At 46.1% G+C, this 27747-nt stretch overlaps 1 protein-coding gene across 5 annotated transcripts in view; it reads right to left on the reverse strand.

Moving 5' to 3' along the window:
- Atxn1 (ataxin 1) overlaps positions 1–27747 on the reverse strand; it is a 394410-nt gene that overhangs the window by 129360 nt on the left and 237303 nt on the right. For 4 of the 5 annotated variants that reach the window (XM_087896548.1, XM_087896550.1, XM_087896551.1 and 1 more), the window contains one exon: positions 18405–18528. The gene's annotated coding sequence lies outside the window, so the exon portion shown is untranslated. Of the gene's footprint in view, positions 1–18362; positions 18529–27747 lie in introns of all 5 variants that reach the window. The other variant, XM_087896549.1, reaches the window with a different exon arrangement.

A 27747-nucleotide genomic window follows, 5' to 3' on the forward strand; every position in this document is an offset into this window, starting at 1 on the left:
TGGTGCTGGGTGCTGGGGCTCTCCTAGATGCAGGGATGACTAGCTTACAAAATGGTGCAGATTCCAAAAGGGTTGTATCTTACAGGCAAGTAAGCTTTCCTCCACCTTGTAGTTGGAGCAAGAATAAATTCGGGAGGCAGGTATAATGGGATAGTTTCCAAAGTCCCACCCCATGTGCCATAATTATGTCTGTGTCTGTTGTCAGAGGGTGAGGTGGGATACCACGGCAGCACATGTACAAGCCCTGGGTTCTATCTCCAGAGCTGTATGAAACAAAAAAGAAGTAAATTACAGCATATGGTTATATAGCAGGAAGCCAAATGGAAGGATGTCAAAAGGGACATCATTGCTAACCCTCCTACTATCCCCACTAGCACAAGTTTTAAAAAGTTACTATATTTTAATGTGTGTGTGTGTGTGTGTGTGTAAAATGCACATGTGAGCACACATACTTGCCAAAATGTGTGACAGTTAGATGGCAGTTTGCAGTAGTTGAGTCTCTCTTTCTGCTGTGTGGGTTCTGGCACTGAACTCAGGCCATCTATCTTGGTAGTTGTCTTTACCCACTGAGACATCTCAATAGGTTCTGGCACAAGATTTTAAAAACATCTGTTCCTGTCAAGAGGATGGTATCAGGGTCAGGAGATGCTCAGTGGCTAAGTGCTTGCTGCACAAGAATGAGGACCAGAGTTTAAAGGGCCAGCGCCCATTAAAACCCCAGCAAGGTTGAGCGTGCCTAGGACTCCAGGGCTGTAGTCACAGTGGGCGGAGACAGGATCCATAAGGAAAGTGAATCAATAGAGCCAGTAAAAAAGATCACAGATTTAAAGATCAGGAAGGGGGATGCAGAGGTGGACCATAAGGAATTTTCCAGTAGTAAGCTTCCTCTGTATGAGATAGCAATAGAGGAGGCATGCTTTTGAACATCTGTCAAAACCCACCCAGTATAAAATGAACAGACCCAGAGGTAAGCTGTGGCTTTCAGTCAGCATTAGTAGATAGGTATGGCTTCACTCATTGCAACAAGAATAAGCTGTAGGACTTTAATAAGAGGGGATGCCGCACGTCCTGGGAGAGGGGAGCCAGGGCTCTGGAACTCTTGGTACTTTCCAATCCACTTCTCTATAAATCTGAAATCATTCTAAAAAAAAATTTTAAACTTATTAATTAAAAAAAACAACAGAACAACAACAAAAACAACCTGCCTTGTTAGTTGTTTCAAGTTTTTGTCCTTCCAGCTACAAGACAAAGCCAAGTGGAATTAATTAAGAATTAATCAAGAAAGAGGCCATAAAGGTGAGTCCCAGCCAGGTGTAAAGATGAGAGGGGCAGGGTTTCCTGGCCATGCAATGGGAGTGTGATTCAGAAACAAGGACCTGGACAGGTAGCATGTCCTAGGAAGTGAGGTCGGGGACACACAGCTTGACTGGAAGGCAAGAGCTCCAAGAACTGACAGTACCACAGGCATGCCAAAGGGAGGCTGTGATCAGGAGTCGAAGGTGGACTCTTTAAAGGTGAGTGAGGTCATTCCAGACAGCTGGGAAGGTGTGTGAAGGAATCCAGACTGTTCAAGCTGTGCCAAGGCCGGCGAGACAGAGAGACACCTTAGAAACCGAGAGCCATCAGCACTGAGCGAAGGTACAGCAGGTACAGGGGGCGCTCTGGGAAAGTGGCATTTCCAGGAAAAGGGATGATGGACCAGGCATGGTGGCACACCCCTGTAATCTCAGCATCTGGGTCGTGGACACAGGAAGACTAAGTGCTTAAAGCTAGCCTAGGCTACATCTTGAGCTTGAGATCAGCCTGGGCTACATAAGACCTGTCACAACTAAACAAACAAGGTATGAAAACAGATGGAATATGGCAATTCTTAAAAGTTACACGTCTGAAGAAAGAGCTCAGTTGTCAGGACATCAGAGGGGTTCTCTAGGTTTTGTACCATTTAAGTTTCTCATTGGGTTACATCGGGAAGGCACCATACAATGAATACCAGCAGAGCACAGAAAATTGGTAAGGTGTTGGGAGAACACACACCAAAAACAAAGCTGAAAAACCTTCACTTTCATATCCAAAAGCTTGGAACACAAGCCATCACCAAGATTTTAAAGGCCACTTGTCAGCATCGTTGACATCTTTCAGTGTGAGGAAAGAAGTCTCAGGGAAGAGCACTGAGTGGAGCCCATTTCTGCAAAGTTCTATGGGCTCATTTGCTCATGTGCTCACGGAGAACATTCTGCACCAAATGGTGTGACTCGGGCCTGTAATACCAGCATGCGGAAAACGGAGTCAGGGGGATCTCCGTGAGTACAAGGCCAATGTGGGCTACACAGAGTTCCGGGTGAGTTTGTTTTACAGAGTGAGATCCTGCCTGCACAACAAAAAGGGAAGAGAGAAGGAGAGAGAGAGAGAGAGAGAGAGAGAGAGAGAGGCAGGAGAGAGAGAGACAGACAGACAGAGGGGGAATGAGAGAGAGGAGGTTGGGAGGGAAAGGGGAGCAGGGGAGAAGGGTGGAAGTGGAGGAAGAGAAGAAAGGAAGAAGAGGGAAGGAGTGGAAAGAGGGAAGGAAATGAGGGAGAGGAAGTGAAGAAGGCAGAAAAGGGGGAGAGGGAAAAGAAATAGAGAGAGGGAGAGACAAGAGTGACTGGGCAAGACAGAAGGAACCTTCTAGAAGGAAGTGCACTCACATGCTAACAGTGTTGACTGTTTACTGCAAAAAACCTGGTGGTTCATTTCTAGACCTGGTTTGTATTCCTCTAATTCCTCTTCAAGGAATTTGCAGGAGAACAATTTCTCTCCATCTCTACAACTCAAGTTTTCAGTAGCATCTTCCTTGTTAGGGACAGGCTAGCTAGTGCCTGAGACAAAAACCAAAGCCTGCCTTAGATCAGCGTGATGCAACCTCTTATTACAGAAATGACTTCAGCAGCCGCATCCTGATGCAGAATGGGGAAAAGGCATGGAAATTCCAAACAGCTAAAGTCATCCAAAGGAAGGCACGGCTGGGACAGAAACAAAACAACCCAATGCAAAATGCCTTGGGTAGAGAGACCAACCCCCCAACACATTGCTACCCCCTACTCTCCCTGCTTCCAGGGAGATTTCTTGGTTGGTCTATTATCTAAAATATTAAATAATAATATTCTGTCTACAAATTCCATCAAATACACAGCTATATAGAAAACGCCTCATGATATAAACTATTCACAAAGATAATGAAGTAGCATGGATTAAAGGAACTGTACATCCAGGGCCTATCTAGACGAGAGAGCAGTCCGGCTGTCAATGTTAGGTTCTAATACTTGATGGTATTAATCCAGTACAAGAGGCATGGCGGTCCCTGGGGTAGGGGAAGGCAGGATGGAAAAACGCTGGTCTCTCAGTTTCCCTCTGTAAGGACTTCACCTTACAACCTGCTTCAGCCCACGGTCACCTGCTTCTAGTTCTCCCTTTCCATTGGCATGAATTCCCTTCAGCTGTTTACCATAGTTCCCACAGCACCCCAGCACTCTCAAGTGTTACTATCTTGCCCAGAATATCAGAAGGCCACAAGGAAAACCTTAAAAGCAGTGATCTTTAAATGCTATTACTGTTTAACAACGCTGTCCAAACCGTTTAGTTGGGGAAGTAGCTGATCTATTGCCACAAAAAGGGAGAAAAGACTGTCTGAGGAGTCCACTTATCCCTACTTTTCCTGTCTGTATAAAACATGCACGTACTCTTGGTAAAAGCGTTCAGCGTCTGCTTCCATCAACTGTCCAGTGAATATTCTGCTGCTCTTTTTACCTTTTAAACACAGGATTATAGCAACGATCGTAAGAATGGCAGTTAAAGTAACAATAAAAGGAAGGAAATCTTGCCTGCTATTAGCCATAGCGGTAGCATCACTGAGCTGGGGGATCACATGATAACTCAGCTCAGGACAGGTTGCTACCTCAGACGGGAACTTATCATCAACTGTTATTACAGTGATGGCTGTTTCCAACACAGCCATTGCCCTGGGGGATTGATGAGCAGCCACCAATCCAGTCCCTGGACTGTGAGCTACTAGAAGACCATCAGGTACCCAATCACAAGCCAACACGAAGCATTCCCTCCTCGTTCTAAGAGGGCACCCAGAAACGGTGAGCCTGACCATGGGGGCACTGACACACAGAACAATTCTGAGACTCTTCAGGGCTACAGAGACTTGTCACCTTCCTTGGGGACAGAAGAGCACATCCTGACCCAGCCGGGCTTCTCCTGAACGGAGACAGCAGAAATGAGAGTCGATCTACACACCCTCCACGTGTCCCCGTGCCCAGCTGCTAGGAAGTTTCTGTTCTATCAGGAGAGGCAAATTATAAACAAGTCCGATGCTGTGGGATATTTGCAGCCACAGGGAGCAAGCTACCAGGAACTAGAAGAGAGCAAAGCAAGCATCTAAGCTGGGCCACTAAACTCATTCACAACATGGTACTCATTGCTCGTGTGCAGCCTCTGTCCCAGAAGCATTTGCATTTTAATAGGAAACAAGCAGAAGATTCTGACACATATTTGAGGACAGAATGCTGCCAGGAGCTTTTGAGGCAGCAGGCAGGGGGTTCTGCAAAGGAGAAACTTCAAATAACTCCACTAGGTAGAAAGTCTGTCCGCTGTTCTGTCTATAAAACTGGTGTGTGCCTCCTTGTAGCATCTGTGTCTTACAAATACACAAGACAGAAAGTTGATGAGGGGCCATGCACTCCCAGGTTCACTGCAACCTAGGGATGTGGGGTCCAGGTGTCCATCTAGGGGTGTATGGTTAAGTAGAACGTGTTTATCTATACAATGGAATACTATTCAACCTTCAAAAGGAACTTTCATCCATGTTGCAACATGGGCAGAGTTTGAGAACACTGTGCTAAGTGAAATACCAGTCATAGATGGATAAATACTGTATGAGTATAATCACAGGAGGGACTTAAGAGTGGTCAAAATTACAAAGGCAGGAAGTGGCTGCAAGGGACTTGGAAAGGAAGGACAGGGAGCTATTGCTGTATGGGTCCTGGTTCAGGAAGATTTTTATAAATTTTCAATTATTGTTTTATGTGTTTGTGTGTGCCCATGCGCCACGACGCCTGTCTGAGGGTAGCAGAGAACATGCTGGGGTTGGTTCTCTCCTTCCACCATGTGGGTCACAGGGGCCCCAACTCAGGTTGTCAGACTTGGTGACAGACATGTTGACCGACTGAGCCTACTTGATGACCGCAGATTCAGTTGTCAAGGAGAAAGGAGGTCTGTCCATGGACAGGTAGATGGAAGGACAGACAAGTGGCTGGAAGGAAGGAGTGCCATCAATGCCATGGAACTGGAGACTTAAAATGGCAGAGATAGAAACTTTCTGTAATGTGGATTCTATCACAATCTAAGATCGAGAAGGGTCAGATGCCACTAGAGAGGAGGAAGGTGATGTCCACTGAAGGGTCATGAGGGATGCCTTTGACACTTTCCCTCCTTCATAAACGACCTTTGGATACAAGCCTGGCTCTGTTTTCTCATCCTTGCATGCTCCCTTCTCTGGGAAAGACTCCTCACAAGACAATAGAATTGATAACTAAAAACTTGAAAAGGGGCTTGGCAGAGGAGAAACACATTTTCCACCAAGTAATATAACCACAATGACATAATTTAATCACAGAAACTAATTTCGAGTTTTCAGTTTTATAAACAGAACTGTGAATAGTTTAAGGGCAAGAATGAATAAATAACATTGATGGCATGGAGCATGAAGTATCTGTGTTGAGAGGTTAGGTTTAAAGAAATAAAATGTAGACAGGCAGGGAACTACGTGCTATAATTTTCAGTAGTTGGAAGGTAGAGGCAAGAGGCTCAAGAGCTCAGGGTCATCCTTGGCTACCTAGTGAGCTAGAGTCTAGCCTGAGCTACACGAGAGTATCTCAAGAAAAACGCGCAAGCAAAAATATCCAGGAAATATGATTCACTAATGATATAACAGGGGAAACAAGAAGACTAGATGGAGCAGATGTCAAGGTTAAAGAAAATCGCAGCTCATAACTGTGCCGTTATGCCCAGATTGTAGAGAAAGACTAGAAAGCCTGCTGAATGCAAATTGTCTTGTTTACTGGAGTGCTCTCACCTGCAGCCAAAAGGGCTTCAGCAGAGCGTGTCGGGGGTATGCATGTATGTGTGTATGCACACGGGTGGGCATGAGAGGGAGAATTCATTGTTGTCATAGCCAGAGAATTTGCACTGAAAGGGCATGAGAGCCACATGACTCTCACCAGGGCAGCCTCACTTCCTTTATAAGACATGCAGAATCCTTAATGGGTGTTCATCAGTCTCACACCGTCTGTCGGATTATGATGCCTGCCCCATACACTAATCAAGGAGGCAATCGAGTGTGGCTCTGCGCAAAATCTCACTCTGTCAGACTTAAATGTATGACGTTTTCTAAGGAGTAGCTGCCAGGAGGTATTTAGCAGGGTCCCGGTACTGAAGGAAGTAAGGACACACAAGGGAGGAGGGCAATTTAGCCAAAGGTGGCTCAGTATAATAATACACAGGTGGCAGAATCCCCACACCAGCACCAGGGCCTGCCCATCTTCCAATAGTGAGGTTCCATTTCCCTCCACTAAGCTCTACAGCTTCTGGAACAGATCATCCGGCCATTAACATCGTATGTGAAGTGTCACACAAGGTTATTACATGTCTGAACAGTGACAGAAACACAAAGGTGGCAGTTCCTCCAGTCCCCTACAACGCCGAACTCATTTCTTCACCTGGCATTGGTTCCACACTCTGTTCTGGAAGCAAGCAGAGTGAGCACGGCAAACCCTATCTCCCTTTCAGTATAGCATACAATGAGTCAATGTTTATGCATCAGCCTGCTATTAAAGCAAACAAGCAGAACCAGGAATTCCAAGCCATGCCGTGTTTTCCTTTCCAGTTCACGTGAGTGCGAAGCTCGCCAAATTTGGGCGCTTGAAGTTAGGAGAGGGATTTCCCCCTTATCGCATGTTTCTTTATCAGCCCTCCACACAATGCTTTAACCGAGACTCTGATAAAAATGTTGAACATGCTTGCTGTGTTGCTCAGCAGTAAACCACACCCAGGGGCTCTTCAAACTCTCTTGGGGAAGAGGCATCCATTCAGCAAGAGGCATACAGAAGGCCCGGGCTTTCAGCCGCACCCTCCTCCGCCCCCCAGCACACAGAGAAGTACTCCCAGTGCCCATCAGCAGCCACGAGATAAAGATGCGCCCATCTCACAAGGCGATCTTCCTAAAAGGCTGCTCAAACCAGTGGCAAAACCTGTGGATCTGAGCTAATCATGCGGCCTGCCTGATCCTAGAGGACATCAGTGCCTTAGGGCTCCTTGGCTCCTTCACTGTTCAATTCTCCTTTAGTCTCAGTATTTACTAGGGGAAAATGCCTTTCAAGGCACAGAGAGCAGGAACCACAGGTCATTGGCCGGGATCTTCATTCCCTCTTTTTAAGAGGAAACATGAAATCACTAAGAAACCATGGTGGATTATGTATTTCATGCACATACGGAGGCCCTTCCCATTTTTTCTCCGTGACATTTTAAATGCTGAAGTTATAACCCAGAGGGCTGAGAAATAGCCTCATTCCCACCCACCCAGCATCACAAAAGTTTCAGGGGCCCAGACTGTACTTATGAAAACCACACGTTCTCTCATGCTCCCTTATTTGAATTTAGTAAAATGAAATACTAATTTCCATTTTTGTATATTTTAAGCACTAATGCTAAGTATATTATAGGTCATATTTGGAAATGAGAGGGTTAGCATTGGTCCAATCTAAGGTTAGGAAGTGTTCTGAGAGAGCCCTCTGACCCAACCACCTGGGGCACATTGCCTATTTTGAGTTTGGGAGGGGGTGGGGAAGAGTGTGGGAAAGAAAAGGGTTGTTGGTGGGACTGACCTGTGACATTAATATGGACAGTCTCATTCAGAAACTGTCTCTGAGCCAGCACTCTTTTGGGTCCTGTTGGCAATCTATAGTCAACAAGAGTCTGGGGACCTTAATAAGAGCTGGTGGCAGGGGCCAAGGCCCTCGTCGAAGCTCAGCTTTTCCCCAGGATCAGACTGTGGACAGGTCCTGACCTGTGACTCTCTGCTGTACTTTGAGAATTCCCAAAGCCTTTTCTGGCCAGAAGGTTCAAAAGCACTCCCGAGCGCTGCACCACCACTGAATCTTAGCCATCCTTGGGAATCTTTCTGGGAATGATCCTAAGTGCTTTTAGGCTTTGTGTTGCTAGGCACCCTATCAATCATGTCCGCATCCTCCTTAAAAGCTTTCTGTGGCCATTCTCCCATCTTTAAGATACGCTACAAACCAGGTGTGATGGCTCAGGCCTGAAGTACTAGCGCTCACAAGGCAAAGGCAGGAGTCTGGTCTACAGGGTGGAGTAGTGAGCTCTTTGCCAGCCAGGGCTACAGAGGGAGACTGTCTCAAACACACACATATACATACATACATTCATAATACATACATAATACCCTTAAAACTTCCAGAGCTTCATAGAGGTCGTATGATCTAACCCCCTTTGTCATTTCATACATGCTCTTGTCTAGCCACTCTGAACTGCTGCAATTTTCCAACACGCCATATTCTTTTAAATAAGCTTGGCACATGTTTCTGTGTGCTTAGAGCCAGAGGTTTGCTGGACCCCCTGGGTTGAACCTACTAGGCAATTTACTATTGGTGGCCAAAGAGAAATTAAGACACTAGTGTGAGTGAGACGTTCCCTCCCTTACTGCTCTTGGGACCCCGTGGGATTGCAATACGGAGAAGCTCAGTTTTAGCTGAGCATGGTGCTTTTGCCATGTGCCATCCTAGCACTTGAGTAGTTGAGACAGCAGGATTGCTTTGAGTTCCAGACCAGCATGGGCTACTGTATAAGACCCTGTCTCAGAAAACAAATACACAAACACATACAAGGAGGAGCAGGAAAAGGAGAGGGAGCAGGAAAGCTAACTAGTTTACTAGAGTGTGAGCGATGTCATGGAGCAGAAACAAGCTGTCACAACTGATCATCAAAGGTCGCTCAGGCTATTAAACTTTCCAACGAACATTCTAGAGGAACAAACTTCAGCCCAGCCAGCACAGGACAGAATAGCCCAAGTGATTCACAGAATTATAATACGAGATGCTGTTGTAAGCCATTACACGTTGGAATCACTTGTTACATGGTATATAACAATTGATAAACCCTAATTTTATGATTAACACCTACTCATCCCTCAGGCTTGAGGATGAAGGCCTGATCCCAGAAGATACCGCACTGGTTTTGCATCCACAGGATACTGTAGATGCTGTTGGGAGAACTCTGCTCATGCTATTAAGAGTTGCTTATTTTCTCATTTCCACTCCCCTACCTGCCCCAGTGATAGAAAGTTCCTTAGCTGTTGTGGGTGCCCTGCTTTTGCAAACACTCAGTCGATGTTTGCTAGAATAGGATAGAAGAACACATAGCTCTATCCTTAGCCTTCTTCTGCCTTCAGGGTCAGAGCAGGCAGTCTGAGACATTTTTTTTTTTCCCTCTGCTGCTACCTAAATCTGGTAACTACATCAAATGTATCATCATGTGTTTCCGTTTCATAGATCCACTCATCGCAATAGCTGCTGGGAATCTCCCTACGCTTTATATAGGTGAAGCTATTGCATCTTCCTAACTCTGCCTTTCGGTTTTACTAATGCTAAAAATTCACCTAAAATTCCAAGGCTCCTCAGCTGAAACACACAGGTAATGATGTGTTTAATGACGACAGATCTACCACTCCTCGGCTACTGAGATCCCATGAAATCTGATGCTGCAGAGTGGCAATGGCAACTGTCTTTGGAATACAAGGAAATCAAGCAACGGGAGAGTAGCTTGTTCATGATCTCAGAAAGAGAGGGGTGGGAAGAGAGCCCTAGCTACCCATTCTTGACCTGATAGCCTTGTTAGATGGATAGATGGAACCCAGGGGACCCCACTCCCCATTATTTAATTCCTATCTATCCATGTGGTCGCTAACTAGAGGCTGAGAAAGAAGAGGCAACAGGCTTATTCTAAGGTGGCCTCCGTCTACCATGTGCCCAGCTAGTTTGTGAAGTATATGAAGTGTGAGGCTCATGAGACCTAACTTGGCTATCACTGATCTCACCAAATTTCTTTTTAAAAAGCAACCATCTGGCCCAGCAGGTAAAGATGCTTGTTGTCGAGCTGAATAACTTAAGTTTAATCCCTGAAATCCTCATGGTAGGAAAAAAGAATGGATTCCCTCAAGATATCCTGACCTCTATGTACAGAGTGGCATGCACGCACACACACACACACACACACACACGCACAAATGTGATTTAAAAATAAAGAGCTACCATCAACTCTGGATATTTTAGCCTTCTAGCTGAAATGTCACACACATTCATTGTATTTCTTCATCATGTCAACACGAGGGAACTGTCTTTATGCTAGTGAGCCATTAATGATAATGAGTACTTCTCACAAAGTATTCAATTAGGAATTATAGAATCATCCCTTAAAACCACCCCTTCTATAGTGCGAAGATGCACTTAAGAGGTATTATTATTCCAAGTACACAGAGCGTCTTTCTATCATGTAAATCATTGAGAATAATAAGCAAGCAGGGCATGCTACACACTGTCTAAGAATCCGGCTTTACTTGACTTCTTCCCTTGCTTTGAAATGGGGTCTATAGCTCAGTCTGGCCTCAAACCCACCATAGCGCCAAGGATGACCTTGAACTTCAGATCCTCCTTCTTTCACTTCCTCAGCCCTGGGATTATAGGCCTGTGCCACCCCACCGTATCCAGCTAAGTAGTGCTGGGGATGGAACTCAGGGAGGGTTTTTACACATTAAGAAAGCACTTCACCAACCGAGCTCCTGATTTTATTTCTTATGAAACATGTAACTGAGTTGTAAAGTGCAAACCACTGTCTCCTGGGTTCCTTTTTTTCATCTCTCTTAGCTCAAGTCTCAGATCTTACTATCCATCCCTCTTCTGACTGTGGAAAAAGACTCCAGTAGTCATTGAACACATGAAGGATGCTAGACCTGCTAGGCGAGATCTCTCCAGTGTCACCACGATGAAGAAAGTCACACACACTTGCCTCAGCTTCACTGGGACCATGCAGAGGAACAAGTAACACTGCAACTCGAGAAACGGTGTTAATGGAGAGACAGGTGAGGATAGGGTTTCCACATGACTGTGCATCTCAAATGCCTCGGTCAGCCTTCTCCATTTCCTTGGTTCTCCATCTCCTGGCGAGGGCCCACCTCCCAGTCTCTCTCGTTGTTAAAAAATAGTGCCTTGGCATCTCCAGGGGGAAATGTCAGGTAAAGTCACTGGCCAAGCTTGCACAAGAAATGGTTACAGAACTTCGCAGGACTACTCAATTTGAGACTTAAAAGCCGGAGCTGGCAAAGTCTGAACTAGAGACGCAGCTCTGTGGTTAAGAGCACTCGCTGCTTTTCCGAGGTTCTTAGTTCAGTCCTCAGCACCCATGTCAGGAGGCTCACAACTGCCTCAAACTCCAGTCCTAGAGGATCAGGCACCTTCTGCTGACCTCTGTGGGCTCTGCATGCACAGACAGATAGGCAGGCAGGCAGGCAGACACACAATGCACACACAATGCACACACAAGGAATTCATCTTTTTTTTTTTTTTTTAAGTAGGCAAGGTCAAATGAGGCCACCGACTTTTAGGATTTCTATGTTTATTTGGTTTCAAGTTAGAAAACAGCAGGAGTCATTTGATGCCAGGTCATTGTGGTATAATGGGAGGAGAGGGGAGCTGGTAGAGCAGAACACAAGGTGAGCAGTGTTCTGCTTCAGACCTGGGCCTGAAGATGGATTACTAGGGCCCTTACACTGGGAGCTTTCAGGCCAGACCAGTCAACAGGAAAAGGAGGCAAGATCAGTGGTTTTGGTGTTCCCCTTCATTCTTCCTTCATCTCCTGACCTTTGCTTCTGCCCAGCTCACAGCCACAACTCTGAACACTAGGGCTAATTATCAACCGAATACTAACCCAATTCACACGAAAAACTGATACTATCAAATGTACTGAGATTCCAAACAACCCAGCCTCCTGTTCCCACACACAGCTTGGATGATCCACTAGTTGGCTTGCTAGTCTCCATGGGAAGGTAGCTATGCCAAACCCTGTGGTGTTTGATCTTCAGTAAACGACACTCCCATGATAAACCTAGCAAGTGACATCCTCCGCCTGGAGGCTGGCCCAGGTGAAGGAAATGGAAAATCCTCTCTGTGCCAGGTGCCTGCCAGTTCCCTTCTGACCCCCACCCCCAGAGGCCACCCACATCCACCGCCACTCCCCGAGTTGCCTGTAGGGAGGTGCCAGCCAACAGGTTGCTAAGACAACTGGCATCATAGGCAAAACACAGAACTAGATCCCCAGAAGAGTTAGGAACATGGCAGCCCCGAGACACCCATGGCTAGTTACTCTGACCCCTAAAGAAGAAAACGGCTCATCAGGACAAGTGGGACAGCCGGAGACAGGTAGAGAAACTGAGGAGGCTAAAGAGGGGGGAGAAAATACGGTTCCACAACTAAGAGCGTCCTCTTTCTGAACAGCAGCATCCCAGTCTTACAGCCTCATTCCTTGGAGAAGAAAGAAGAAAAGGCAAAAGAAACTTGAAAACTAAGGCTCGGCTGATGGGAGAGAAGGACCTTGTGCCCAGCCCTTTGTTCTGCAGGCGTCCTAGAGTGCTTAGGGAGGGAAGCAATTCACAGAGCCCCAGGCATGAAGAATGCCTATCACAGTCCCAGAATTTAGCCTTGGAGAAGCTTAAAAAAAGACAAAACAGAACAACAACAGCAACAAAAAACTTTCCCCCTGTGAAAGCAACAAAGACTCCAGAAGGAAAAGAAAAATCAGAAAAGAAGAGAAGCCAAATGGAAACCTTTAAAAATGATTTTAGCAAGAGGGTTTTAAGATGGGCAAAACAAGGTGTTCCAAATGTGGGCAAAGATGGTGGACATTCTGAATGAGATAGTGGCACCCTCTAGCTCAGGGACTTAGGCTGGAGGTCTAACAGCCAATTCTGCCAGCATCACCACCAAAGAAGGTAAAAGTTGGCCAAGGGCCTAACAAGCATACTTCAAATAATTTGCCTGAGTTACCAAAACAGAATATTCTGTTAAGCTGCATATGTGGGCGCTTGCCTGTAATTTCAGAACTTGGCAGGGGGAGGTGGGAGGAGCAGGAGTCAAGATAATCCTTGGCTTGAAAACAGTTTGAGGCCAACTCGGGCTACTGGAGACTCTGTATCGAGAAACACCAAAAGCCTGCGAGGAAAGATCACTGTGTGTATGCCATCCGATCTCTATTTCAATTTTGGTGACTGTACTAAAGGCAATTGTTTCTGGAAGACAGGCACAAATAGAGGAAGAAAGAAACAAAGACTTTAAAAGACTAATTTGCTTCAAAATAGGCTTCAAAGAGTGCAGTTTTCTGCCTCGCCTAAAGGGGTTCTGTACTGTAAACTGTTTTCCCAGAATCTTGTAAAGTAGTGAAAGAAAATTAGTTCTTTCCATCTGAGATTCTTCGTAGTGACAGCCCAGGGCACAGCACTGCATCCAGCAGATTCCTGGTCCCACAGGCTTCTAACGAGAACTGCCCGGCTCTGATGTCTCACAAACCCTGACACAAAAGCACCTAACGGAAGACTCACTTTCCAGTGTTCCATCTGTCCCACGCCTTCTCGGGGCACACAGATTTATGTGTTGAGCTTCTTCCTCTGCTGGGAGGTCTAAGTCAGATGCTCCCTGGAAACCTGGCTGAGTAATTCTGCACAGCATCCCTTTTGGGCACCCCTGAGCACCTTGACATATCCATCCTCAATGGGGCTCTTCTGAGATTACCTTCCGAGGACCGTGAACAGAGATGGCTCCAGCCTGCACCCTGGACTGAGAATTCATCCTGGTTCATAACCTTCTCTTAACAAATAGTATTCTAAACTTCGACAGGATGCACACACTTTACCTTGGCCCCACTCAGTTAGAATTAAGCACAGTCAGGTTGCTATTGTTCTTTCTCCTAGTCATTCCTCCACTCCCCACCCCAAACCCTGCCAAGCACACAAATGTGGCAGACGTTCACAAACTCTCTTCTTCCTAAGGGTTCTGGGTGATTGGTGCTCTCTCCTTTTGTGAAACTGCTGGGGGCAGTGGTGGCTTCACACTGGGGGAAGAAGGTGCTGAGGAGAGCAAGCCTGTGCCTGGAATGGCTAGACCCGGCCCACCAACTCTAGCAGCAATGCTGGAGTCTACTCTCAGAAGCGTAGCCCTCAGAAGGGTCTCAAGAAAGCTTCCTCCTCCAGGGAATATACCATGGTCTGGAACTAACGGGTTGCAGTCAGTGGGGCTTGAGGAAGGTGGAGGAAGAGACTCAGATGAGCAAAACAAAAAACCCTAGTGGAAATCCTTCTGCTCCAGAGCAGAAAGCGCTAGACAGAGCCTCCTCGCCTCTGTCGTGTGCAGGCCAATCTGCGATATCAAACAAAGACTAAACACATGGAGGGAAGTCCACCCCTCTAACAAGCTAATAATAAATCCCCCCTTATCTATTTCAGAATGTTTTTTTATGACCATCTTATAGAAATTGGTATCACAGATGCAACTCTAGAACCTCCAACCTGACAGACACATCGGGAAACCACCTACGTCTCTTCGTAGAATGTACACATGCCATTCTCTTACTCTGGAGACGAGAATCCACAGCTCGTATCTCAGTGCTGTTTAAACAGGCAGAGCGGTGTTTGCTTCTGTTTCTTCCCAGGCCTACTCTAAGCAGTGCTTGAGGCAGGTACTCTGATAAAGGGGTCAGATAATCACACAAGTGTCTGCACACCTTTATTCCTGCCATCCTCAAAGGCAGGGCAATATGTTGCCTTCCTAAACTCATTTCTGGTCGCTTCCCCTCACACATTACGGAGAAGAAACTGGGTCTTGTATCAGCCAGGCCACCTTATATTTCCTCTAAGTGCTGTGAAGGAGCAGAGGGCTACCCTTGACCTTCAATGTAGGTAACTTCTGGTACCATGGCCCAGTTCCACACTGGGAATAAAAGGGAACACAAATGTCCTTGGAATGTCAAAAGAATAAGAGATTAAAAACATCACCATGCATAGGCAGGCAATGCAGGCTGCTCACAAACAAGAGACCACAAACCACTCAGTTGGAAAACAGGAGGAAATGGACTTTTGTGCAGAATTTTGCTTTTTAAGTATCAGGAAATCCCCAAGTTCACTGACAGTTACTCTATAACACGATGTCCTTAAATGCTTTCCTTACCCACACTTACGTCGTACAAAAACACTGACATTTAGCTTCTACTTCTAGGGAAGAAAAATAGACTGGAGGGAGCTAGGGAGATGGTTCAGAGGAAAAGACAAGCAATCTCCAACACTTACATAAAAAACCAAGCATGGCCATGAGAATACATGTTACCTTGAGGTTGTGGTAGGGCCATGAAGGCAAGAGGATCGCTTGGGCTTGCTAGCTGCCAACATCCATATATTGTTCAGCTTGTATTAGCCCGTGATTCCAGTTGCAGAGAATTTGATACTTTCTTCTGGCTTCTGAGAACATTTGTACTGATGTACACATACATACACATAATCTAAAAAATCTTAAAAGCTATTATATTTATTTACTCATGTGTATGTATGTGCCTGTATATAGTTGGGTATGCACATGCCATGGCAAATTATGGGAAGATCAGAGGACCATGTGAAGGAGTTGGTTCTCTCCTTCGGTCATGTAGGGCTTGGGGATTGAACACAAACTGTTAGGATGGTTGTGAGCAACTTTATCTTTTAAGCCCTCTTGACATCATAAGATTACACTCAGTGTACTAAAATCAGAGCACTCGAGAACTAGGTTGTAGCAAATCACTGATGTTTAGGAGGCCAAGAGGGTAAGTGAGGATCTGACCTGCTTCACAGCAGGATGACATCCTGGTGACACTAGACACAAAATGCTAGGACTGCAGAGACCATCAATCTCAGTTTCTCCTGTTGCTCATCTTGAAATGGGTCTCCAGGGGATGCTGGGGCCCGGGTTACACAGCCGCCAACACTGAATGTAAAGTGCAGGTGGTCTCTCGACTCCTCATTCGCCTTTCACTGCCTTCCTCTTGTGCGACGCATGATGTCTCGCTACCCTCTGAGAGCCAGGTGGAGACACCTCCATGGGTAAAGGCCAGCTGCTAGGAAGGAAGCTGTTGACAGATGGGAGAGGCTGCTAACGAGACACGCAAAGGGGTAAAAGCAATGAGTAATGAGTCTGAGGCAGAGTCTGTAAGAGCTGTCGGGTCCGGGCTTCTTTGTCAATGCTGTTACAACACCCACACTTAAGCCATCTGTGTGCAAATACACATTCCCTGCAAATAACCTGCATTCCCCACTTGCAATGCCCCTCTGTGGCATGCGAGGACTGGTGGGAAATAGAAGGCAAGGGTTAAAAGGGCGGAGCGCAGTTAGGGGAGGTGGCTGATACAGTATTTACTAGTGGAGAGCTTGCCTCCCATCTCAAGTGATGTACTTTTGAAAACAAAGTTCTCGGCATGCTTGAGGAGCTCTCTGGAATTTCACATTTTCTTCCTCTCAACTTTGTCTGTTTACAGAGGGATTTTCAAGTGCCTTTAAAGTTGGCCATATGGCATTTCCAAATGTAGACTTCAGGACCTTTGAGAACCTCATGTAATGCCTCAAGTCTGCCATGAGCCCTTCAGAGCAAAGGTGTGATAGGAAAATCCACCGTGTTAGGCACAAGGCCAGGCTTACCACAGCAACTATTACTACTCTCATTTCAACTAAAGTTAGGCTTGAAAATGGCTTTCTATAAGAAACACTTCCCGTGAAAACAGCACCTTAAAAAATATCACTATGCCAACAAGCTACCTGATGAGATCATGGGGTTTCATATTAACACTTAAAGGCCACAGGGCCCCAAATTGTTTCATGATAGTGACTTTAAAACTTTTGTGGTAAGAGGTGGGATTTTTTTTTTTTTGGTATGAAAATAAATATGCAACTCTCCCCCATTGTGTGAACCCTGAGCCAAGCTAGTGGCTCACAGCTAATGGACAAGTACCATATGGCAACCCACGGATTTATAAAACGCCGCTTTCTTTGGTGGTGGTGGTGGATTAGTGACCTGCCTGGAGTCATCAATATACCCGACCTTAATAGTGCAACTGAGAATAGAAGCCATTATAACAGAGCAAGTCACATACTTCTAGAATCGATAGGCCCACACCCACAAATGAGAACACACTAAAATAGCAACACCTTCCATGAAACACAATGAGCCACCAAGAAAATTTGAATTTAAAGATGTAAATTTTTATTGGTTTTGTGTGTGTGTGTGTGTGTGTGTGTGTGTGTGTGTGTGTGTGTGTGTCTGGCACATGAGTGTGGCTGCCAAGCCTGATAACATAAGTGTCCCTGAAGCTCATATAGAAGGAGAACCTGCTCCAAAGCTGTCCCCTGACCCCCACATGTAACCTCTCCCCCCACGTACACAATCAACAAGCATAATTTAAAAAAAAGACTTAAAAGGTTCAAAACGTATAATAAATATGTTACAAAATGTGCAGCTACATATAAGTAATGCTCACAAATTCTAATTGAAGTTGCCTCTTTATTTCCTAAAATGTGAAGATACCATTACTCCTTTCCTCAGAAGTGGACACTGGCCGCCCAGGACTTTGCTGTGGTCGCACCCTTTCCTGGTCAATGCTTTTCCAGCCACTTTATCAACCCCTGGATCCTAAACCTCATCAAGAGCCTTCAGCTGACTTGAAGCCCAGTTTATGAATCTCAACATCACAGACCATCACCCGGGTAAAAACCTATTATTATTCAGCCAGTTCTGAATCAGAGAAGAACCCTAAATAACTGTATTTTCATACAGGTCTGAGATCGTCAAGGTCAGAAAAACAAGCAAACGAACAAACAAAACCCAAAATCCAATATCCTGGTGAAGCAAAGAAAACCGAGACAATTAATGATAATAGCTATGCACAGAAATCCAGGTCTTTAATCTTCAGCCTATTTATCATTCTAGAAGAACAGCTGTGGACATTCCCGTATACGCTTGGTGCCATCATCTATGCCAGAAACAGCAGCATAGAACCCCCGTATTCCACTTTCATTCCTCGAGCTGACTGTTAGCAGTGCTCCACAGAAGCCAGGGGAAAGGCAAGCTCACAGTTACCACACACAGAACCTCTGCTGACACAGAGGACTCCCCTGTGTCACAGATCACAAGGACTCCCCTGGGTGACCACCCAGGGCTCACACTGACAGCCCCTCACACCAGGCTCACCGAGATGTATAAGGCGAGCCTCTGCAGTGTGGTTTCACTTACAGCATCCACTGTGCTCTGCTCCCAGGAAGCCTCCCCGAGACTTCACCATGGAAACGTCCCTCAGCTGCTGGGCCGCAGGTTCCGGTGTTGTCTTTCTTCCTTTCACAGAGAGGATGAGAAACACCTGGCATGGGCACAGCCCAAAAGGAAAACAACAGTAAATATATCCATCTATAACCCAATTACTTCTTTCAACAACCTGGACATCTGGTCAACCAAAGGGATAGTTCACCAAAGACCATTTCCAGGACCTGTTTTTGTTGGTTTTGTCTGTTTTTAACTTTACTAAATTTGATTTTGTTCTTGACCCAGAGAATCAATTATGGCATAACCAATCTTTCATTTTTCTCCTCCCTGTTGAAGTTGAAGCCAATTCTAGGAAACTTCAACCCCAACTCCAGGTGAGACACATAATTGCTCCAAAGAAACCACTTATTTGCTGGAGTGTGTGGTGTGTGCCTGTAATCCTAGCATTGGGGAGGTAGATGTAAGAAGACAAAGTCAGTCTGAGTTACAGGAAACTCTATCTCAAAAAACCAGAATGAGCAAAGACAAAGAGGGAGGGAGTCAGAGTGAGAAACCATTGCTAGGGCAATGGCTGCGGGTGTAGCACCTGGCTTAGCACTCCTGAGTTCTTGGGTTTAATTCCCGGCACTGGAAAAACACAGGTGATCCCAAGGAAGTCACTTGACTTTACACTTTGAAAAGGGAAGCAAGGACGGCATTTTCGTGCCTGCCTGTGTGGCTGGGAAGATCAGTAAGTGCTCTTGAGAAGCACTTGCAGTTCCCCAGAAAACCGGCACAATCTCAAAGGCAGGTGTTATTATTGGTCTCTGCTTGCTATGGAGCTCCGAGCCAGAGTATAAAAGCTAGCTTTGGCTGGGCACCAACCATCAGCTCTCCCTGGGGCACTCAAATGTCTACAGGACCTCACGGTGCTGTGCTGTGGGCTGGAAGAGGGGCAGAATCAGAGACTCCTGGAATCTCCAAGGAGAAAATCTCATGAAGAAAAGGTGTGGGGCAGGAAGGGAAAGGTGGAAGGTGTGCAAGGTAGACGCTAGAGCCAGGCAGGGGTGTGGCTGTTTGAGCCACAGCAAAGGCTCCCCATCAATTCCAGGTCTGGGCTGTTTCCTGTGCCCAATGTCTGCAGGGCTGTGAAACTTTCCACTTGCCTCTCTGCCACTTCTCCCAGCGACTGTAACACTCACATATAAAGAGGTGGCAAAAGGAGAGAAAAGGACTGGCTCTGGCTGGCTGGTTGCTTTCATGCAAAGGCCTGCTCATAGCCCAGCAGAAAAGTCCCTACTCCTGCTTCTCACATCTTCTTGGCAGACCTAGGGACAATTGCGTCGGTATTATGCCCTTGTGCCGCCTCGAGGAGCAACAACAGAGGGAACAGAATGAATGTTCACCAGGGGCTCCGGGTGATGACGGAAGCATAGATCGCCCACTGTGGACAGCTTTTTCTTCTCAGAGTCATGCGCACCAGTTGAACACAGGTGGGAATTGTAGTCTTAGCACAGTGGATGTGGGAAGAATGATTTCAGAGAGAGGGAGAGAGAAAAAAGTGGCCCTCTCAAATAATAACATTAGTGGTGGTGATAATAAAGACAAGAGTGAAATTATATCAAATCTTAGATTTGGAATTGATAACACTGATCAGCAGAACTCAAAATAAATTTTTAAAAAGGGAGAGACAAAATTAGCTCAGAAAGGGGGAGGGAGGTGTCTGTTCTCCTGTGATTAATCGTGGCTCCTATAGTGGATCTGGCTTACCAAGTGCTTTCTTATTAATTAGCACATTCAGGGGACAGAATTTCACTTAATGCCACTACACCCAATCAGGGCCAGAACAGGGAACAAGAGAGCCAAGGGTCCTGCCCTTCTCGCATCAAGAGGGATAGAACATGCATAAGATTTGAAACTCAGCTAAACATCAGGGAAGGGACATTAGACACTGTGATTAGGTGTGTGGGGCCCAGAAAGTCTGCCGAGAAGCCAAAGGTGGAATTTAGCACCAGCAAAGCTGAAGGTTCAGCTCAGCGGCAGAGCCCTAGTCTAGAAACTGGCCTCAGGTTTCAGCCAGAGGAAACAGGCTGAGCATCAATGCGTCTGATCTAGGATTGTGCAACTAATGTCTGTTACTCTGCTTAGAGGGAGTCCTTTAAGTCTCCTTGATGAAGAAAGAAGTAACAAGGGTCTCCAGTGACATCAAAGGCTGCGCTCTTCCCTCTGACTACCATTCCACTTCAGCTAGCCAGTGCCGGTAATTTCTGTCAGGGAGATCCATTCTATGTCAGTATTGTATATGATGTGACAGGAAAGAAGGTCCTGTTCCCTAAAGTACCAAAGGCCACACCATCATAGAAGTGAACTGAAAAGCTGTCTTGGTGCATGCAGGTCCCAGCTGAAGAAAATCCACTCAAAAGAGGCTAAGCCTGCAGGATGGTGTATGCCTGCAATCCCAGAATTTGGAAAGCAGATCGTAGGAGGTTGATGAGTCCCAGGCCAGCCTGGTCTACAAGCCAAGCATTGGAATTGCGGGTCAGTCAGGGCCTATAAAGTGAGACCCAGTCTCGGAAACAAAACCAATCCAAACCAAGCGACAAAAATAAAAACCACATAAAAAGTCTCAAACCTTTTGTGATATGTATATTTCTGGGGGAAGGGATGACAAAAATCAATTTGCTTTAGATCTCAATTTCTGGCTTCCCCTTGACTACAGGGATACATACATACAATGTACATACATATATATGCATATATACTCAGAGATGTATGCCCTTGTTAATTTTTTAAAAATATCTCTTATCCTGTACTTAATGAGCATTTATGGCCCACTCCAACAGCACCTACTGCTTCCCTTCTGACTCATAAATTGGGACTCTGTTTATCTACCTCAGTGAGGAAGGGAGCATGCGTACAAAGACGCAAGCCATGGGAAAACTGTGTTCATTGCCACTTTTCCTTGTTCCCATCATCCCATATCTGCCCCAATTCTTCCATTAAGAAAAAAGAATCAGTGTTTTGTATTTTCCAAACTAACAGTATCCCCAGGCAGGCTCACTCCGGCTCTCTGTATGAATGGAGTCACTCTGAAATCCCATCTGAACTTAATTTGATCAGCTGATCCCTGAGCCTCTTGCCATTTAAGACAGCCAGGATAAAATGTGACTTTTCCCCACCCTATCAGCTCCTCAGAAAAAGAAAAATACCAATAATATTCCACCTGCAGGTCTCAGAATATTCATCCCCCTGATAGTGACGACAGACCTCAGCAAACCCAGAAAGAAGAGAGAATGCCAAAGGCAAGACTCCTTGCAGCCTGCTTGCCCTATGTCTCACCATCAGAGCTGGGGATGGATGCCAGGCTGGCAATCTCATCCCCCAGCCACAGGATAAAAGGGACACCATGCCAGCGTCTCCTTCTCTTGGATGCCCAAAGCACTTATAGTCCCCACTGCACATTCTGAGCCGAGCTCCTTTTCAAGTCAGCACTCTGGTATATTGTCTTTTTATCCTCCATCCGATTTATTGAAGTCTTGAAGGCTCAGAGATTTTATAAACTTCTTGCTGATTGAGACCTTGCCGTGGCCTCCTTATGCAAGCTTCTAATAGCCGCTCGTGGGAAGAGCTCGAATGGAGAAGAGATGACCCACAGCCCACGCCTGATCTAGAAGATTTTAACCCTTCCTGTTAAGGACTTTCTCCTCTCCAGCTATAACGTAACTCCTTCTGTGCTGAGAGTTCTCTCCCCCACCCTCCCTTTCTCTAAGTGTAAGTACACTTTAATGCGGGTACGTGCATGGAGGACAGAGGACAACTTTTGGGGGACCTTCACTGGCCTGGAACTCACTAAGTAGGCCAGCATCGATGTCCATCGGGCCCTGAAGATATACATGTCTCAGACTCCCCAGTGCTGGGATTACAAGCTAGACTCTGTTTTTTTCCTCCTTGACATGGGCTCTCACTGTGTTGCCCTGGCTGGCCTGGAACTTGCCATGTAGACAACACTGGCCTGACATTCAGAGATCTCACCTGCTTCTCCTCCTCAGTGCTGGGGTTAACAGTGTGGGCCGCCATGCCTGGTGTACGCAGCCTTTTCTCTAGTAGACTCGAGAATAAATGTGGGTCCTCGTCCTTGGAAGGCAGGTGCTTTACTGAATGAGCCATTGCCCCAGCTGCCTGGACGCCTTCACCTTTCTCTGCTATCCAAGCGCTGGGAGCTCTGCCATTTCCCATACCAATAGAAGTCTTCCACAGAACGGAGGACAGTTACGCTTGGTTTTCTGTTTCTTGCTCTTCGAATCCCTCCCTTTTAATTCATTAGCGGCCTCTGAACAGCTGCTAGGTCCTTCTCAATTGTTTACACATGCGCTGCACGCTTTTTTTTTTTTTTTTTTTTGCCAGCCAGAGCCTATATCCTTGATTCTCAGAGTGCCCAGTGCTCACAGTGCTGACACCTTATCCTGGGTGGAGCAGACTTGGAGAGCCCTCAGGGGATGGAACCCACACCAGACTCTGCTGGAAGTCATCCCTAGGACTGCTGATTAGGAAAGCCTGGGTGGAAGCCAGAGCGCCCATAGTCCTCGTGAGTTCCCAGGTGAGGCTGATGCTGCTATTCTGGGGGTCACACTCTGAGACCCGCCCCTCGGGAGGTTTTCCCTTCCCTGGCACAGCCAGATGGAAGTGGATGACTCTTATTCCCTTTAAGACGGCTACCTTGGAAGGAATGACGATGGCACAGTGCAAATAGATGCCAACCGATCCAAACAAGCAAGCAAAATCAACTCTACATACTGCTAAATAGATACATAAAAACAGGGAACCCTTTCATGAACTTCCTCCATTTGAGACCTTAATCCATCCTCCTGATAGCTCCAGATCTTACTGAGGTTAACTCTGCCCTGTGTCCCTCCTTCTTTCCTTTTGGACTAGAAACACTTTTCCCCCCGGCCTCTGAGCATAGTGTCATTTATATTTCCTGAAAGACATCCACAGTGCCCTGGAAGGCTTCCAAAAGGCTTGCTTTCGCCTTTATCGGATTTACCAGGGAGCAGGTGGAAAGGCAGTGTGAGTCTCCTGTCACCGTTTCCACACCAATATCTTACAGGCTGGGAGTCTGGTTTCCACCATGATTTTTGCAAACCGTCTCCACTCTTTCAAAGGTCATCACTGCATCTGCCTCCCGAATGCAGTGACCTTTCCCCAGGTTTCATCCTAACTAGTTTCTGTTCTAATAGCCAGGACAGTTCGCTGGCGCTTCCTTCAATTTTCTTTTTGTTGTGTGATAGACTAGCATCTCCCTTCTACATCCACCCACCACCCGTCCCCTACCTCTCTCATATAATCCCCCATCTAGCACCTAAAGTCCAGTTTATCCCTGGAGCTTTCAGTTGGCACACATGACTCTCTGCTGGCCTCCACAATTGGCCTGTCTTGGATGTACCTACACATCTCCTCTTAGGAACTCAATGGAACAGCCCCCCGCTCCCCCAATCTGAATTCTGTAAAGGTATTTTACATCTAATTCAGATCCAAACCTTAAACTATAGATACTGGTTACTCATAGTAGCTCAGATCTTATTGGATAGGCCTTCCAAAGGACAGGGCTCAACATGTGAGGGACATTTTGGGAGGGGCAAAGCCACATGGTATTTATTGAGCCAAGGAGACCCCAAAGAAACCAAGAATGGCACCCATAGCACAGCCAGTGACAGCACAGGGACCAGAGCTTAACAACCCCGAGAAAGTAATTTCTATAAATAATCACGTGAGCTTCGGCAAGGTCCCTGGACCTCAGGTGGGAAAGCAGCCCAGGCAACACTGAAATTTTAGTCTTGAGAAACTGGGAGCAGGGGAGCTAAGGAAGCCCTGGATGAGTAAGACAGTAAGTGGTACAAGCCATCACCTTTTTACAAATTGTGTGTAGTTGTAGAAATCAATACACACTTTACAATAGATTCTGATTAATGCATGAGTCACGTTTAAGTGTTTTTTTTCTTTTTTTGTGTATGTGTGTGTGTGTGTGTGTGTGTGTGTGTGTGTGTGTTTTAAGCGAGACAGTGTCTTAAGCTGCCCAGGACTTGAACTCCTGATCTTCCTGCCTCCACTTTCAAACGCTGGGATGACAGGAATGTTCCACCATGTCTAGTGGGCACTTCAGCTTTTATTTGTCTACAACTTCAGATTTCTCTGAGACAGCATCACACTGGAGGTTTGTTTTGCTTCTTTAAAGGCAGAGTCTTGCTATGTAGCACAGATGACCTGGTCTTTATTACATAGCTTAGTTTGGCCTAGAACTCACAGCAATCCTTCTGCCTCAGGCTCTTGTGTGTTGGGACTAAAGGCGCGTACCACTGGAGTTTCTAACATTCTGTTACTCCTCCTTTTCAGTTCTTGTTCCTTTTCTACATTTTACTCTTCTCCTGAGCTATATATCTCCTCCCCAAGAGTCTCAGTCACTGTTACATTGCTGTAAAGAGGCACCATGACCAAGCCAACTCTTATGAAAGAAAGCATTTGACTGGGACTTGCTTACAGTTTCCATTAGTCCATTATCATCATGGCAGGGAGCATAGTGACATGCAGGTAGGTGATGGAGCGTAGCTGAGAGCTACAACCTGATCCATAGGCAGAGAGAGAGAGAGAGAGAGAGAGAGAGAGAGAGAGAGAGAGAGAGAGAGAGAGAAAGGGGCAGGCCTGGCATGGGCTTTTGAAGCTTCAAAGTCTACCCTCAATGACTTCTTCCAACAAAGCCACACCTTCTAATCCTTCTAATCCTTTCAAATTGTTCTACTCCCTGGTGACTAAGCATTCAAGTACATGAGCCTGTCGGGGAGCATTCTTATTCATACCACCACACCTAGCTATAAGTTCACTTCTTTTCCCATAATGCTTCCTGTTCACTCTGTAACTAGACACTGGCATCCCCCCTCCCCCCCCGAGCCATCAACCATGTATGGTACAAATCAATTTTGCTAAAAACTTTCGACTCAGTCCTAAATCAGCTCCTATTAAGTTTCTAATTCATCCCAGTGGCACTGCTATTCTTTCTTTATCCTTTCTTTCTCCCACGGTGTGTTGGCTGTCAATTCCTAACTCTGTGCCCACTCTGTTCTCACAGCCACCATGCTCGTCCTGACTCCTCTGCTCTTAGCAGTTCACATTGCTCTACATGCCTTCGGGGGTTCTCTAGCTAAAAGGAGTTACTCTCATGGTTTCAAACTGTCTGAAGTAGCCGGTAGGCAGTGTAGTTTCTCCCTGTCACATACCATGTCTTCATGGTGCCTACAACTACTGGAATCTTCCAAAATCTCTTTATTTGAAGGGCACAGTTTAAGACCAGTTCCTACCCTTTGGCCCAGTCTGACCTCAAAAATTCATAGGCTAGCAATCCTCCCGGCTCAGTCTCTCAACACCAGGGTTATAGATCTGAGCCATCAAGATGACTCAAATTCCCTGGCTAATGTTTTAAGGACGTCAAGAGGATTTATTTTGTATGTACATGAGAATACACAGGCGCCACAGAACATGTGTATATATGTAGATCAGAGGAAAACTCTCAGGTGTCAATTCTCTTCTCTACCAGGTGGGTCCCAGGAATGGAACTCGGGACATCAGGTTTGCTGGCGAGGGTCCTTACCAGCTGGTCCTTACTACCCACTGTGTTTAGGACTTTTATGAGCTGGTTTATCCTACTTTGTTTCTTCAATAAGGTGTTCTTTTTTCTTTCTCCTGGTGGTGCTAGAGACAGGACCCAGAGGCTCGCCCATGCTAGGCAAGGTTTTGGGGCAGAGCAGCAGCTACACAGTCCAGGGTATGTGCTCTGGGTCAGCCACACGGGATCCTGACGCCGTCTCTGAGAGTCCACCGCTGTTCCGTATATCGGAATGCAAGACATCCATTCCTCCCAAGCCCAGCTTTTTCCCCATGCTTCCCTTCATCCTCCTATGCTATGAGTTCTGGATCAGAAGTGCCATGATCTTACACACGAATTCCTGCAGATTTTATTTCGTTTCCTTGGAGGCAGTCATCATTTTACTCTGTCTCTGTCTCCTAAAATAGTTGATTTGACATCTTCCTGTGCTGATCGTAGTGACTTCCACGAACAGGAGTCTGCACCTGTCTGCTTTTCATAAGCTTCTGAGTGCCTTTTTTTTTTTTAAAGAAATTTTATTTTAAATTGTGTGTATATTTGTGTCTGTGTGTGGCTATGTGGGCATGAGTACGATTGCCACGCAGACCAGCAGAGGGCATCAGACTCCCTAAAGCTGCAGTTACAGGCAGTTTTGAGTTGCCAGACTTGAGTGCTAGGAACTGACTCAGGTCCTCTACAGGAGAAACACACTTTTTACTGCTGAGCCATCTCACAAGCCTCTTGAGGGCTTCTGAAACTGCAAAATACTCGATAAATTCTTGCTTACTAATTGAGCATGTTGGCATACACCTACAATGTCAGCACTCAGGAAATGGAAGCAGGGGGACTGCTGAGTGGTCCAGGCCAGCCTGGTCTACACACATCTCATTACATGAAGGTGAGGCTTTCTGCACGTGTCCAGGTTCTGTGGGTGTGCATGTGAGTGAGTGTGTGCATGTGTGTCAGAGTGTACATGTGTGTGTGTATGTGCATGTATGTGAGTATGTGCACGCGCGTGTGTCAGTGTGTGCATGTGATAGTGTGCATGCATGTATGTGTGTGTGAATATGTACATGTGTGTGAGTGTGTGTATATGTGCGTGTGTATGAGTATGTACATGTGTGCACACATATTCAGGCTGTGACTCCTTACTGGTGTGAAGCAAAGTATGCTATGAAATATAATGGTCCATCCAGAGAAAAATGGGTCTGCATGCCAAGAATAAAATGCAAATAAGATATAAATTTGATGGATAAATGCAGGCTATCTGACTGATTCTTAGTTTATACTCCGGGGGATTACTTTAAGGACAAGACAGCTTGTGTTTCTTGCTGAAAATTTACCCCTGGGCTGATTTGCTTCATTTCCAGTCTCTTGTGGATTGCTTAGGACCTACAGAAGACAGTACTGTGGCCCAGGAGACAACGAATAGCAATCTAGAAGTCTGGAGGTCACCCTGTGGTCTTGTGTCCTCTGAGTTACAAATCCCCTTTCTAGTGGCCATGAATCACCACACACCTTTTCTCTAAATGATAGTTTTATTCGCTTATTTTAATTTAAAACTTTGGGTCTCAGGTAGCCCAAGCAGACATGTAACTTGCTCTGTAGCCCAGGGTGACTTTGAACTCTTGGTCCTCTTGTCTCTACTTCTGAATATTATGGGGTTTATAGGCATGAACCACCAGTCCTGGCTTTCTGCAGTGC

This window comes from Myodes glareolus, chromosome 14 (assembly GCF_982192425.1).
Source record: "Myodes glareolus chromosome 14, mMyoGla1.1, whole genome shotgun sequence".
NCBI classification, from domain to species: Eukaryota; Metazoa; Chordata; class Mammalia; order Rodentia; family Cricetidae; genus Myodes; species Myodes glareolus.